This window comes from Daucus carota, chromosome 3 (genome assembly GCF_001625215.2).
Source record: "Daucus carota subsp. sativus chromosome 3, DH1 v3.0, whole genome shotgun sequence".
NCBI lineage: Eukaryota > Viridiplantae > Streptophyta > Magnoliopsida > Apiales > Apiaceae > Daucus > Daucus carota.
The window spans coordinates 34,249,908-34,266,254 of record NC_030383.2 but is presented as its reverse complement, the minus strand read 5'-3'; the positions used below and the strand labels follow the sequence as shown (position 1 = coordinate 34,266,254).

The 16,347-nt window shown below is 40.5% G+C and overlaps 1 long non-coding RNA gene across 1 annotated transcript; it reads right to left on the bottom strand.

The window, feature by feature from the left end:
- Positions 1–12,262: 12,262 nt before the first annotated feature.
- Positions 12,263–14,315, bottom strand: LOC135151682 (uncharacterized). Its single transcript, XR_010290538.1, has 3 exons — positions 14,032–14,315; positions 13,783–13,917; positions 12,263–12,418 (listed from the first exon to the last, which is right to left on the bottom strand). It is a non-coding gene; the product is annotated as an uncharacterized LOC135151682 (long non-coding RNA).
- Positions 14,316–16,347: the final 2,032 nt, after the last annotated feature.

The window sequence follows — 16,347 nt, the reverse complement described above, 5'->3', positions numbered from 1 at the left end:
CTAGCCTTACCTACCGACTTGTTGTAATCGAAACCTATACCAACTTTCCTTTTAATCACTTGTTGGTCCACTAGGTTCTTAACAATATTAGTCGACTCCTTATAAGCAAGACACCTAACCTTTTCTTCAGCTAACTGCTCATTCAACTTTTTCTCCCTATATTCTAACACTTCGACTTTATTAGTCTGAGTCAATAACTGACTAGTTAGTTGTTCAATTTTAGGGGTGAGCACTAGTTTTTCTTTTAACTTTAACTCATGAACCTCCAGCTTTAAAGCTTTGTGTTCTAGAGTTAAAGCTTTCAGCTTATTAAGAGCATCATCACGTTCAAGTCCTAATTGCATAAAAAGTTTAGGGCAAGTAGGATCTACCGGAAATCCGCCAGTGCGATGTGGAGGTGTAGAAGGTTTCATGAAAGCCATTAGAGCAACATTCCCCCGCTCTTCCTCCTCATCACTATCTGTGTCATCCCAGCTTTTTCCTTTTGCCACATAGGACTTCCCTTGGCTGCTTTGGCCTTGATGCTTCTTTAGCAGAGCCTCATACTTCTGCTTTAGCTCGTCATAAGATTCTTTCTTCTTTGCCAGCTGATTGGGCTTCTTGCACTCCGATGCAAAGTGACCAGGCTCATCACAGTTGAAACATTTAAACTTGCTTCGATCAACCATCCCAGTCTTGTAAGCCCCTTTTGATGTTGTGGACGAAGATCCCCCTTTCTGAAATTTACTACCAGAAGATTTAAACTTGTAGGAGGGATTCTTCCTAAATCTCATGTTATCAAACTTCCTGGCAAACATAGCAAGAGATTCGTCCTCCAGCTGATCTAACTCTTCCATCGAGTAAAATTCATCATCTCCCTTACTTACTGAAGTATGTCCTATTTCCGGCACAACATACTCCTGGGAGCTTCTTGAAGGTACAACAACCTTCCTTTCTTTCACAAGAGGTGATTGTATTATGAGGGCAGTAGAATTGCTGACAGACGTAGACGTGTTCAGTGTCTTTCCCCATCCGTATCTCTGTTTAGTTTGAGCCTGTTCCAATTCATAGGTTTTCAGAACCCCATACAGCTGTTCCAATGAGATCTCTGTCAAATCTCTGCTTTCTCTGATGGCGGTTATCCTATGCTCCAGATGCTCAGGGAGTGTCAGCAAAAACTTCAGGTTCACCTCTTTGTTGTCGTAGTATTTCCCGTTCAGATTCAGATTGTTTATCAAATTGTTGAATCTGATGAATACTTCAGAAATCCCTTCTCCGGGATTAGAACCAAATTGCTCGTATTGAGCCACAAGAATTTCCTTCTTGTTTTCCCGTACTTCCTCCGATCCTTCATTGATAATTTGCAGAGTGTCCCATATCTGCTTAGCACTTGTACAGTTGACAACATTATTGTACATTACTGGATCCAATGATTCGATCAGAATGAGCTGTAGAGTTACATCCAAATTTATCAGCTCATTATCCTCATCTGAGAACTCAGCAGGTGTTTTCAGATAGGTTCTGTGAGGAATAGTAACTCCATTCTCAATATGTTCCAAGATAATATGCATTGGGGGCGAAAGACCTTTCGTCAAAATATTTAAGTATTTTTTATTCGCCGCCCGGAGGAACAAAAGCATGTGTCTCGTCCAGAGACCAAAATTAACCTTGTCAAAAGGTGGAATTTTAATGCTGCTAATTTTTGCGGTAGACATGGTAGAAGATTGAGTGTTTGAGTGTTTGGGAAAAGATTTGGATTTTGAAAGAAAAATAATTTCCAATCAAAAATAATTTTTGGAATAAAATTATCTCGAATTAAAAATTATTTGAAAAAAGATTTGAACGAAAAATAATTTTTGATCAGAAATAATTTTTGGAATAAAATTATTTCGAATTAAAAATTATTTGGAAAAATATTTGGAAGAAAAATAATTTTCGATCAGAAATAATTTTTGGAATAAAATTATTTCGAATAAAAAATTATTTGGAAAAAGATTTGAAATAAAAATAATTTTCGATCAAAAATAATTTTAGAAATAAAATTATTTCGAATAAAAAATTATTTGGGAAAAGATTGGATTTTTGAAGGAAAAACAATTTTCGGTCAGAAATAATTTTTGGAATAAAATTATTTCAAATAAAAAATTATTTGGAATTTTTAGAAATTTTCAGAGTGAGTGTAGGATCTGACAAGGTAGATTATATCAACCGCTCTGATACCAATTGTTAGGTCCCGATACAATTGTAGAAGGGGGGGTTGAATACAATCGTCACAAAATTCGCGCGGAATAAATCTGATTTAAATAAAACAGGATAATCAGATTTTAATTAATTAAATAAACAAGGTTCAAGTAAAAAGTTATTTAAACTTGAAAGTCGTTATTAAATTAATTAAGGTTCAGTTTTAATGTCCACTAAAATTTGAGAATAAATTTGACAGGAAGTATTCTAATTTAGGGATTAAAACAACCGAATGATCAAAGCACAGGAAACTGTGGATTTAACGAATAGCAAGTTACAAACAACTTGAAAGTTTACAAGGCAATGAACATTTTCAAATGAAGGAGGTGAGGCCATATTTATAGGCAACACCTTGAACTTGTATGACAAACGTGGTATGACCATGCTACAAAGATCAGTATGACAATGTGAGCTAATGTCATGCTACAATTGAAATCAGTATGACAAATGGAGCTAATGTCATGCTACAATTGAATCAGTATGACAAACTGAAGCATTGTCATACTATACAATTTTCGGTATGACAATCCAGTATGACATAAGACTTGGAGGCTAAGTATGAAGCAGTATGACAATGCAGAGTAATGTCATACTACTTTACTTCGGTATGACAAACTGGTATGACAATCTAACACATTGTCATGCTACAAATGGTAAGGTATGACAATCTAAAGGATTGTCATACCATAAAACCATCGGTATGACATACACTGACCTTGGCCACCAAGTTAGAAGTGGTATGACAATCAATTAGATTGTCATGCCTTCTGAACTCGGTATGACAATCTAAAGGATTGTCATGCCTTGAACAGTCGGTATGACAATCTATTGAATTGTCATGCCAACTGATCTTGGTATGACAATCTTTGATTGTCATGCCAACTGCCAGAACGCACAGGTAAGGGTGCGGTATGACAATCTAATTGATTGTCATGCCGTGCCCAAAAACAATAAAACCATAGATTTTCTTTATATAATTAATTCAATAATTATTCACTTAATTATATTAATTATATAAATTCATAAATTAAATTAATTCAAATGTGAATCAATTTAATAAATAAATTATATAACTCATATAATTATTTTGAGATGTGAAATAATTAATTAAATAATTATATAGTGCATTTTCTTCAGCAGCAGGTCTTCTGACTTCCTTTTAGCCTTCTTTCTTTTGCTTTCTTTCTGTAAATTAATTCTAAATCAATTAACTTATTAATAAACTTAATTATTAAATTAATTCAAATTGAATTAATTTAATAACTAAATAAATTAATAGAGATTAATTAATTAACAAAGAATTAATTAAAAAGTTTATATTCCAGAAAGCGAATGTCTTGAGCCTTCGTCTTGATCATCACACGGCTTGAACGACCACCTTCCTTTGATGTTAAATATTCAATATAAATAGCTGACACACAAATGTACTGTCTGGTTCATCTGTGCCTAACTAAATTGAATATTCTCCATCAATTAAACATTTGAGCTGTGGTCGGGTCTTCGAATCTTTGTCTTCTAGTTCAACTTCATTTCAGTACACATATGGAATCTCTGATGAAATAAATACTTGAATCTTCGTACCTTCTGAACTCCTTGAACTGCTACACAATTTATTTAGCACCGAGGCTTGATCATATGAAATGAACTTCTTCCAGTGGCTTGTAGCAGATATCTTGGAATTCTTCTGACATTCTGATTCTTGTATCCACTTTACTTTCTTGATCTGATTCCAACTAAACTATCTACTATCATAACTTATCAGAGACTAATCCAGGTTGAGTTACAAGTTGAGTTACAAGTTGTCAGGTCTTCAAACACAAGTTGAGTTATCACCGGTTGTACAAATAGGCTTAGACATGTACCTTGCAATAAGGCCTTTCATTTTCCACTCTTAGAAGGATGCTGTTGTCGAATCTCGACTAAGTGCTCTTGTAAGTAGGGATGGACATCAGTCATGTGTTGCAATACAAATAAGTGGGCTCTATCAAGCATTTCAGCACTAGGAGATATCATTTTATGTCCCAACGTACCCTGACCTTGAAGTCTTCCTTCATGACGAGATCTAGGAATTCCAACTCGATCAGTGGATGCTAGATAGTCTGTGCAAAATCCGATAGTCTCTTCAACCGTATACCCTTCAACTATACTGGCTTCAGGCAGACGTCGGTTTCTGACATATGCTTTTAAGATACACAAGAATCTCTCAAAAGGATACATTTGGTGCATATATAAAGGACCACAAATCCTAACCTCTCTCACAAGATGAATCACTAAATGCACCATTATGTCAAAGAATGAGTGAAAGAAATACATTTCAAATTCACAAAGTGTGACAATAATGTCAGCTTGCAGTTTATCTAATGTCATGGGATCAATGACCTTACTGCATATAGCATTAAAGAAGAAACATAGTTTCGTGATAGCCAGTCTCACGTGCTTGGGCAATATGCCTCGAATTGCAACTGGAAGCAGATGTTGCATTAACACGTGACAATCATGTGACTTCAGACCCACCAGCTTCAAATCTTTCATTGAGACAAAGTTTTTGGGGTTGGAGGAATATCCAGATGGAACTTTCATAGTAGATAAACACTCACACAAGCTTATTTTCTCTTTTCTGGACAGAGTGAAGCATGCCGGAGGTAGATATGTACGTTTACCAGATTGTTGTGGTGCTAACTCTGCTCGAACACCCATCTCCTGTAAGTCTAATCTGGCTTTCATGCCATCCTTTGTCTTTCCAGGTATATTCAACAGAGTTCCAACAATGCTTTCACAAACATTTTTTTCAATATGCATAAGATCAAGACAATGTCTAACTTGCAAGTGCTCCCAATATGGAAGATCCCAGAATATTGATCTCTTCTTCCAGATGTTGCTTGTTGTTGGCTTTTTATATAACTTTCCAAGTTCAACATCAATATCTTTAACTCGTTCAAATACCTCCTTCCCGGATAAGGGTAAACGAGCCACTCGAGTCTCAATAGTCCCATCAAAAGATGTCTTCTTCTTGCGATAAGGGTGGTTAAGGGGAAGAAAAGTACGATGACCCATATATACATTTTTTTTGCAATTGTGTAACCGAATGTCGATCGTGGCATCTTCACAAATCGGGCATGCTTTACTTCCTTTGACACTGTACCCTGAAAGGTTTCCATAGCCAGGTGATAAGGACCTGTCTAAATCAGTGACACTTGTCTCTGTGGGGACATAGACCCGGCCTCAGACAACGGAGTGTTCATCGCAACCATGACGGGACCTTAGCCCGAAGTAGCAAAATAGACGGAAACCAGAACCAAGGCACTTCCCCGTCATGACAGGGGGAACACATGTTGATAAGGGCCTCCCTGAACAACGGGCATCCTACCCCGCTGACCACAAGTCACCCGCCAACACCTTTACCTGTTCCCGAATCCGCAGTCTCGAGACGGAAGGTAGTTCATGAGCCCCCGTTATCTCTTCCTAGCCGGGGGGCACGTACTGATTCACGCGAGGCCAAACATAAACCATGCTAAGCTCAGAAGGTATAAAAGGAGAAAGTTAGAGAAGAGTCAGGTATGCTCAAAACACTATCATCATTTTCCTCTCAAATACTCTCGACTGATTATCACGCCGGAGGTGCAAATCGGCCACCACCACCGGTTTTGCATTGTTTTGCAGGACCTTACACCATTAAACAACATCACCTCTCCTAGAAGGCTAGAGACAACACCGAGCAGTGGACGACGACAAATAATGACTTATCATTTGGCGCGCCAGGAAGGGGGTGGATTTTGAGGAAGTTCCTCCCCTAACCTTTTCCCTGAGTTACAAATCGCCGGAAGAAAACCACATTGAAAAACCCAACAGTTTCAGTTTTGAAGCTTTTGTCGATACATTATAGTAGGTTGAGGCATCGAAGACTGTGACGAACATCCCACAACGGATACTTCCCGGGATAAGAAGGTCCATCAAGACGAAGGTTCCAAGCTGCAGAGATCAAACCATGAAGACTATCCAAGCGACGGCCATAACGTCACCCCCTCACCGGAAAACAACTCCGGGCATAACTTTGACAGGGCACTCACCAAGACAGGCCAGACACCTAAGGCATATTGTCGAAGACCTAAAACAGAAACACCGACGCAGAAGAGAATTCACTCAAAAGGAAAGGAAGGCCATCAACCAGACGACAGCGGGAGGAGAAGCAAAAGGGAGTGGACCATCTTCTCTCGGTCGGTATCCTCGCAGAACACATCACATTCCCGGCATAAAGGGGACAAACACCGTAACGAGATGTGAAGAACGAACCGAAGGCACTGCGATGAAGAAAAGAGAAGAACTGAAAGAAAGAGACGAGCAGAAGAACATCGCGACCACAGAACAGATGAAGTAGAACGTAAGAAGAACAAGCCTTAAGGAAAGCGCCCAGCGATGGTTTAGTGGACTCCCCGCAAGAACTGTCGATAACGGGGAAGATTCCAAGAAGATATTCCTAGCCTAATTCTGCGCCGATAAGCCGTACGAGATTTACACTTCTTTTCTAGAATCCATCCGCCAGGATGATCAAGAAGATCTCGAGAGCTACCTCAGACGTTTCAAACGAGCCATTGACAAAGTGGAGGTGGTCATCGAAACTAAAGCTCCAATACACCTCAGACGAGGTCTGAACCCGTACGAGTGCGGGCAATGCATATGCGAGTTGATGAGTCAACGACCTAACACACTATCCAAGGTTTACTCCGCAGCCTCATGATCCATCATGAAAGAGGAAGCCATGAAGGTCCTCAAACAAAAGAGAGCCCCGTAGATACACCCACAACATCATTTTCAAAGTGAACACATCTCATATCAAACAAACATCGAACACAACGGGACAGAAACCGTCACAGCAAGGTCAACGGGTAACACAACTGAGAAGAACGTCATGATCCTCGTGATCCGGTAAAACCCGCCTGCCCTTGCAGCTCCTCCTCCCCTGGACAAACGGGAGAAGGGGACAACAGTACGCACATGACGACAACATAGACGGCACACATGGACACACGACAGAAAGCGTTTCCTTCTCAATATCGTGCATAATGACATACTGGGGAGTACGCAACCCGCCGTCGACGACAAGGGAGCACACCACCCGTCTAAGACAAACACAATACACTCATCACAACAGGCAACACAAATACGCATCACACCTCAACGCTAAGTCAAAAAACAGGACCACACGCCTGCAAAATACTCATCTGACAACACAATACACTCATCACAACAAAACATACAGACAACACAAATACGCATCACACCTCAACGCTAAGTCAAAAAACAGGACCACGCGCCTGCAAAATACTCATCTGACAACACAATACACTCATCACAACAAAACATACAGACAACACAAATACGCATCACACCTCAACGCTAAGTCAAAAAACAGGACCACACGCCTGCAAAATATTCATCTGACAAACACAGTCCACTCATCACAATAAAGGACAGCTACAACACAATTATGGCAAAAATATGTACTCAGACAGTCGCAATCAACGCGAAGCGATGAAAACATGTTCGAAACTCCCACAACAATTAGTAACATGGTCACCATGGTAATAAACGGGGCATCATCAGTCACGAAGTCACAGATTGCGTATCATTTCCCACGGTCGACAAACTTGAGACAGACCCGCCATGATTTTGACGGGCAAACTTCACAAAAAATTCCCCAGATTCTTGCGTAGGACGCCGTTAGTCACCCCTCAAAAACCCCGGCATTCCAATATTCACATAGACACCTTGCCCGCTTTCAGCACCCGCAGCCTCTTTATAGGCCGTACTCTTTCGCTCTTCAGCTATCCCAACTTCCCGTCCCCGTCTCAACTCCTCAGCATATTCCGTGCTACTCCTAAAATTTGCACCCGCATCCAAACGAGATTTTATAACACCACGCTTATACTCTTCACCACCTCGAAACTCAGCCATAGCCATCTTTTTCGACGGGATAGAAACCAGCGCACTCTCCAGCTCATCATCCATCCATGTGGACACCCGCTAACGGTAGAGACAACACCAAACACTGTGATTAACAAAAAACACACACGACACTTCGGGACAACAAACCCGCTAGTTAGTCACTCTATCATTCGACAAAAAACACCCGAAAAACAACAAACAGACAACGGAAGTTCAGTTCTGTTCTGCTCTGTTCGTCGAGATCCTCGAACCCGCTATCTATTTCAGACATAAGTCACAAATCCAATCACAAACTACACGAAAGTTGCCACTTCTTCATACACCTCTCGCCTTTCGAAGTTCTGTTCAACAGGGCTCTGACGTTTTTCAAACACAAAAATACAAAACGTATGAGATACTAACATCACGTGCCAACATCAATCAAACCTTAAAATTATTACAATGTTACACGGCGGGTTTCGACCCGGAAGATTTCGTCGACGGCTCAGCGGCAACACATCACGTCGACCACGAACAAAAGCTCCAAAGAAACCACCAAACACCCAGGACGGACCCCTCATGCTATCTTAAAACACTCGCGACAACACTACACGACTTGCACAGACATCTTCCCCGCCTCCACACCAACAGCCTGTCTTAATGCCACACTCCCCTGATATTCAGCAGTCACCACCCCCCGTACCCGCTTACGCTCATCAGCAGACTCTGGACCATCTTTGAAATCCGCTACACCTCACTCCGCAGCCCGCTTCAACTCTTCATCAAAACTCCTCACAACCCTTATATGTGGTCACTGCCGCCACCCGAGAACTAATCATCTCTTGCTTATACACCTCATTCGCGCGAAACTCTTCGACAATATCTTCCCGCGAAATAACAACAGCCAACAATCGCCCATTTCTTTCTTCCTCCAGACCCGAAAACAATCCATGCATATTATCCCGTACACCTTCCACCTCCGATAATTTCCCACTAAGCTCGGCATTAACCCCCTGCAAGCTCGATAGAGCACCCAAAGCCTTCTGTTTACCTTCTTCTCCATCACCCTTTCGCTTACTAGTCAACGCCGGGCATCCCCCGCTATTGACTAACCCGGGGAAACCCCTTCTACGATTAACCCTCGCGGCTAGTGGGACATCATCACTTGGATTTATACACATTCCAGACACAAAAAGACGAAAGTACACCAAACTAATGATGTTAGCACAAAGCACACAAACACACAAGCGGGAGACAAACAAGCTTTAGATACGCCACAACAACATTAACAATTAATACATTTTACACACAGAGGGGCAACAAACACCACCACAACTTGACAACTTACAGGGCTTACATTCATCACAACATTAACACGTATCCCCCGGGATCAGTTTTCAACCAAAAAACAAGGAACCATTATACAAGCCAAACCGCCCCTATATTACATCAGCAAAACAAATAACACTTCATAATTATTATGATCGCTTTCCCGCTGCACGCCCTTGCTTTTTACCCGCCCGTTTCAACTGGTAACGGACGGTAACAACATCAACATGCACGATATATTTATACACGCTGGGGGGCAACATCATAAATACACACGATACACTTTTATACGCCAGAGGCCACCCACAAAATTACTCCCGAACCATTCCCCCACCATTGACACATTTATTTCATCACTCCATAAGTCGTAGCCGCGATGTTACCCTCGACCCAGTCAATGGCATCACCCCACCTACCACTAAGGGGGGGCAGGGGTACACCAAAACAAATATAAGAACAACGCGGAACGAGAAAGACTAAAACAAAGAGCAAACGGAAAAGTAGAAAGACTTCCGTCTCTTATCTTCAAACCAAGCTTCATATAAGTTAGCCATGACACCCCTACAGCGACGGCTACGTTTATTCTCAGCATGATGGCGCTCTTGCAATTTCTTGAGGACTTCGTGACAACGGGTGTAAACAAGGGGATCCACCCACCTATGAAAGCTCAAACATCCTCAGCGCATGCTCGGTAGCGACAATTGATATTGTCCCCGTACCAACAAGTTTTCTCAACACTCATACAGTAAGAGTCACACATCAAGTCAAGAATGGCATCTGATAAGGACCACCTCAACCAGCCACACGTGGACTCGTGTATACGTCAGCAAACAGCGGCCAAGGTGACGTTAAAACTAGAGACCACCCGACATCAACCCCTGACTTGAGAAACCCGCAGCCAGGAGCACCAACTAAAAGTCCGTCATCCGCCATGCCGGAGGCGGGGGGCATGGCTGGAAGCACGTACTGTTAAAACAAAGAGTCGGACTTCGATACAAACATTTATTCACAACACATTCATATACTTCCCCGCTCTGACCCAAGGGCCATCGCGAGAAAGCAGGGGGGCAATGATAAGGACCTGTCTAAATCAGTGACACTTGTCTCTGTGGGGACATAGACCCGGCCTCAGACAACGGAGTGTTCATCGCAACCATGACGGGACCTTAGCCCGAAGTAGCAAAATAGACGGAAACCAGAACCAAGGCACTTCCCCGTCATGACAGGGGGAACACATGTTGATAAGGGCCTCCCTGAACAACGGGCATCCTACCCCGCTGACCACAAGTCACCCGCCAACACCTTTACCTGTTCCCGAATCCGCAGTCTCGAGACGGAAGGTAGTTCATGAGCCCCCGTTATCTCTTCCTAGCCGGGGGGCACGTACTGATTCACGCGAGGCCAAACATAAACCATGCTAAGCTCAGAAGGTATAAAAGGAGAAAGTTAGAGAAGAGTCAGGTATGCTCAAAACACTATCATCATTTTCCTCTCAAATACTCTCGACTGATTATCACGCCGGAGGTGCAAATCGGCCACCACCACCGGTTTTGCATTGTTTTGCAGGACCTTACACCATTAAACAACATCACCTCTCCTAGAAGGCTAGAGACAACACCGAGCAGTGGACGACGACAAATAATGACTTATCACCAGGAAAGTCGCTTATTGTGCAAAAGATCATGGCACGTAAGGTGAAGTCTGTTTGACTGTATGCATCATACATCTTCACACCTTGATCCCACAGTACAAGTAGATCTTCAATAAGTGGCTGGAGATATACATCTATGTCATTCCCGGCCTCTTTAGGACCGGGGATTAGCAATGCCAACATAATGTACTTGCGCTTCATGCACAACCAAGGAGGCAAGTTATAAATTGTTAGAAGAACCGGCCAAGTACTATGTTGAGAGCTTAGAGTGCGATACGGATTCATGCCATCCGCACAAAGGCCAAGTCGAAGGTTTCTAACTTCTCCACCAAAATCCGGAAACTTTCCATCAATGGTTCTCCACTGTGGCGAGTCAGCTGGGTGTCGGAGCATCCCATCGGCTTTTCTCCCTTCAACATGCCACCTCATAAGCTTCGCATCATTTTCATTTGCAAAGAGCCGTTCAAATCGTTCCGCTATAGGTAAATAACGCAACACCTTGACTGGGGGCCTCTTCTTGTCATTAGTAGAAGAATTATGTCCCTCATTCTTGAACCTAGATGCTCCACATTTTGGACATGCGTGTAAATGTTCATGCTCGTTGCGAAACAACACACAGTGATTTGGACATGCATGTATCTTCTTCACATTCATACCCATCGGACACAATATCTTCTTCGCCTCATAGGTGGAAGTGGGAAGCTCGTTTTTCGGAGGAAGAATGTCTGCCAGAAGTTTTAGAATTTCTGTGAAACTCTTATCACTCCACCCATTCTTCACTTTAAGCTTACACAATTTAAGGGTAGTTGACAACCTAGTAAACTGATCACTGCACCCGGGATACAAAAGCTTTTTGGAGTCGTCAACCAAGTGCTCAAGAACTTCCGGCTGATGCATTAGAAGATCTTCAACATCTTCAATCATCTCATGGACCCTGTCATTTTCTACATCATATTCTTTATTGGTGTCTATACTATCTCCATGACTTTCATATTTTCTACCAAATGTCTCTGTTGTTCTGGATTGAATTCCTTCACCATGCCAGATCCACTTAGTATAATCTTTCATGAAACCACGACGAAATAAATGTTCACGCACTGTCTCGACGTTAGGATGCTTTTTTAAATTATAACAGTCGCGACAGGGACATGTGATCATTTCTTCTTTGTCATGTTCGGCGCCTCTCTTCTTTAGGTTCTCAACCGCACATGAAATGAATTCATTAACACCATTGACATATTCATGTGCGATCCGCGGTAATTTGTACATCCATGTGGCACGGTCCATGTTATATTTCTATATACAACATATGTAGGAGAAGTTAGTGGGTATTAAAATAATTCCCGAGAAAATATGTGTCTTGGCAGGTATTAATTCTCAAATATATTACAACCATTAATTTGACACGCATTTTTATACTACGTAAAATATAATTCCATAATTTATTTCTCAAATTAAGGGGACATATGGACAAGGGATGGCAAACACGTTCAAGCACAAATTTGTTTTAATTAATTGTAATTAATAATTCAATATATGATTCATCCTTACTTATTGTAAATTTAGTTTATAACTAATCATTGTTTAATCATTAAATTAATTAAATTTCAGATTTTTTTTAATTATAAATCATTTAATATAAAGACACGCAATGAACCACCTGTTAGAAAATATCAAATTTAACTAGCTAATACTTTCCTGGCATATTACTTGTCTGGATAAACTAAAGACAATTGTTCCTCTAAAAGTATTATCATTTGTATATCTAAAAAAATGGATGGAGATACTTCTACTAAATAGTGATGCTTGGACAAAGGACCAACATATTATATGTACTAAAGTGCCAGGGAACACTGAATACATGAGTACAATCATCTGATTTTGTGGCAAAAGTTATTTTCTATTGTATATCTCACATAGCTCTTAAACTTATATATATGATTTGAAACCCCTGCAAAACTAATCAGTGTTAGAACCATAGTTTCCAATTAGTTCCATTGAGTACTGATTTACATGTTCTGTTGTGTGATACAGATTACAAAAGTGAACACAACTCCTTGCCAAGATTTCTATATACTGTTGGATGCGCTCATCAGTTTGCACTACCTTGATTATGGTTGCAAATTGGAGCCAGGGGAGCACTTGCTAAGCCTGAAGACCTCGAGAATCTTAAAAATTTATTTAGAATTTTTCTTAATTCCCCAGCTATAGATTTTGCCAAAGGATATTCAGCCTTAGGTCTTTCTCGATCCTAATTATGCCATTTGTAGTATTTTGCAGTTTATTTATGCATATATAGTAATATCCGAAACCAAAATTTATATAATGTAGACAACATAACTAAAAAATTCACTCTAGAATCTAGGGAAACACAATTTCCTTAAAGTTCACTACTATCTATATATGCTTCGATTTTTTATGTATATGCAGGATAGTATAAGTTATGCATATTGGTATCAGTTAGCTATCAAACAAGAAACAAATTAGTCTAATGCACCTTAAAAATTGGTATCAGTTCAATAATTGATCTCGTAGCTTATCAAAATCACAGTGAATAATTTCATGGATAACAAAATCTGAGTACCCTATAAAATCCTAGACTTGTAAAACCTTGAACATACTTAACAAAATCAGAGTATCCAGAAAATGAAAGTACATACCAGGAACCAGAGACAGCTAGCAAAGAAATATAACCCAGCCACTAAATATCTCCGAGATATTGAAATCTTCGAGAAAAAAACCCTACTTTTGCAGCAGACCCCAGAGATTGAAATTGAGCATGTGAGAGATTGAGACTGAGAGAGAGCAGAGGAAAGCAAAATGAAACTGACTCAGACTCGCAATCGCGCAACAAAATTAAAAAAAACACATACCAACAATTAAGCTTATTATACATCAGAATTACATACCAGGACCCTTGCTTTGCAGCAGAGTGAAGAACCCAACAAATGAACACAACCCAATCGACCAAACAACCAGACCTAGTGTCGATGATGAAGAACCAGATTGAACTCGACCCCGTAGTTTTGTAGCAGGCCCGGATATTGAAATCGAGCACCTGAGAGATTGAGAATGAGAAAAAGTCGAGAGCTTCGCTGAGAGATTGAACAGACCCGGCCCGATGTATAAAAACCCTAGTTTTGCAGCACCCGGAGATTGAGATTCTGAGACGAGAGTAGAGAGATTGAGATTAATTGAGAGATAGTCGAGAGAGATTGAAACTGAGAGCAATATTTGAGACACTTCAGAAAGCCAATTGTAAACAAGGAGTAAACTGAGGTCTGAGAGCAAGCTGAGTATACGCGCGATATATTCAGAACTTTTAAATAAAAATAAATATTTAAAAACTATCTCTTACGTCGGGTAAAAAGAGGGCGACGCTCAAAACTCTATCTTATAGCGTCGGCTTTCTGTGAACCGCCGCTAAGTCATAACCTATAGCGTCGGTGATTGCAAAACCGACGCAGTAAACATCTTTTAAGCGTCGGTGTTTGGCTGACCGACGCCAAAAAGCATGCCTTAGGTGTCGGCTACAAAAAGAGCCGACGCTATAAATAAAAAGAAAGGGTTTTAAGCGTCGGTTGTTGACTGAACCGACGCAGGAAAAGGTTTTAAGCGACGGTTGTTGACAAAACCGACGCAAAAAGGCCGTTGCAAAAAGCATTTTCTGTACTAGTGTGAAGACTGAGGCATCTGTATTAACTTTAATCCAGCTCTCTGCTGGTTTCGTCCAAAAACAGTCACGTGTACCAACTTGTGCAGTCCTTCGACATGTTGACACCTGTGCACCTTTCCAATCTGTAAGAAGGTTTAATGCTGCAGCTTTGACACTAAATACATAACTATTAACTTTGTCCCAGACCCATTTATTTCTCCTATTCCATAAAGACCAGCTGATGATTGCGATTAAAGTACAATGTTCCCTAGTACAAAACTCAAATAACCTCAAGAAGACCATAGCAGCTCTTTCGTGTGCCGAAACATGTATCCGCTGAAGGAGGCCTGCACTGTACCAAACTGACCTAGCAAAATCACATGTGTGTCCGTTTCAATCTCAGTTCTACACTATGGGCATTGCCCATTCTCAACAGCTTGTTTAATTGTTAAAGCACCGGCAGTAGGTAAACACCCTTTACAAACTCTCCATAGGAAATAATTTAGTTTACATGGAAGCTTTAATGTCCATAATTTATTCTAAAACCAGGATTGCGCGCTATCAAACTCGCCTTGTAGCCATCGGTAACAACTTTTGACTGTAAAGACCCCTTTATCATCCAGCCACCAAAACCATGAATCTGTCCTTGCACATTGCTTACTTTTTGGATTATAATAATTTTAATGAAGAATGCATGTATGAGATAGTTTAAAAAATACATGTATGATTGTAGTTTATTTTTGAAAAAATATATTATATTGAATATTTTAGAAAAAAGAACAAAAGATTCTTTACTAAGGATTGAGTATTTGAGTTTTGAATACAGTTGAAGAGAGCTCTAACAGGTCTTGGAGGACGGAACTTATATGTGCACTCTATTTTTTATATGTTCACACCCTTAATTTATAGGTGCACACTATTTAGTGGAATTATGACCAAAATATTTTTATTATGCATAAAGACAGTGGCGGAACCAGGAATAATATTTAAGGGGGGCTTAAATTTGGAAGCGAGTGGGATTGTAAAGGACTGATTGAAATTTGGATCGAATCTAGATACCACATTCATCAAAGAGAGACGATCATCCCTCGACGGTGAAGTAAGACCAAGTTCATGAGAGTGTGTGCGTATGACTTATGAGTGTATTTGTTTGAATGTATTTGTTAATCAGACTCTTTTTAGACTAAGAGCAAGTTCAAAGTAGAGAGAGAAATAGAGTATGTATAACAATTTATTATAATATATAGGATATAACAAGGAGAGAGATGTTTTATAAATAAGGCTTCAAGAGATTGTTCTAGTGATAGAAGGCATCATTGGGATATTGTTGGGTCAACATTTTTCATCAAATACCCTAAATTTTGAGACATGTTATAAGGCATCTCTTGAACTCGATCTAAGTGTCCTAAATTATATTGACATGAATAATTCCGCGGGAGCTGGGAAAAAAATTTACACTGTTTTTTCGAGGTTAGGGTGGGCTCTAGCATCCCCTAGCCCCCTGTTGGGCCTCAGCCCACTAGACTAGAAGCCCATTTACGGGTCCAAGGACATGTGGTCCAAAACACAC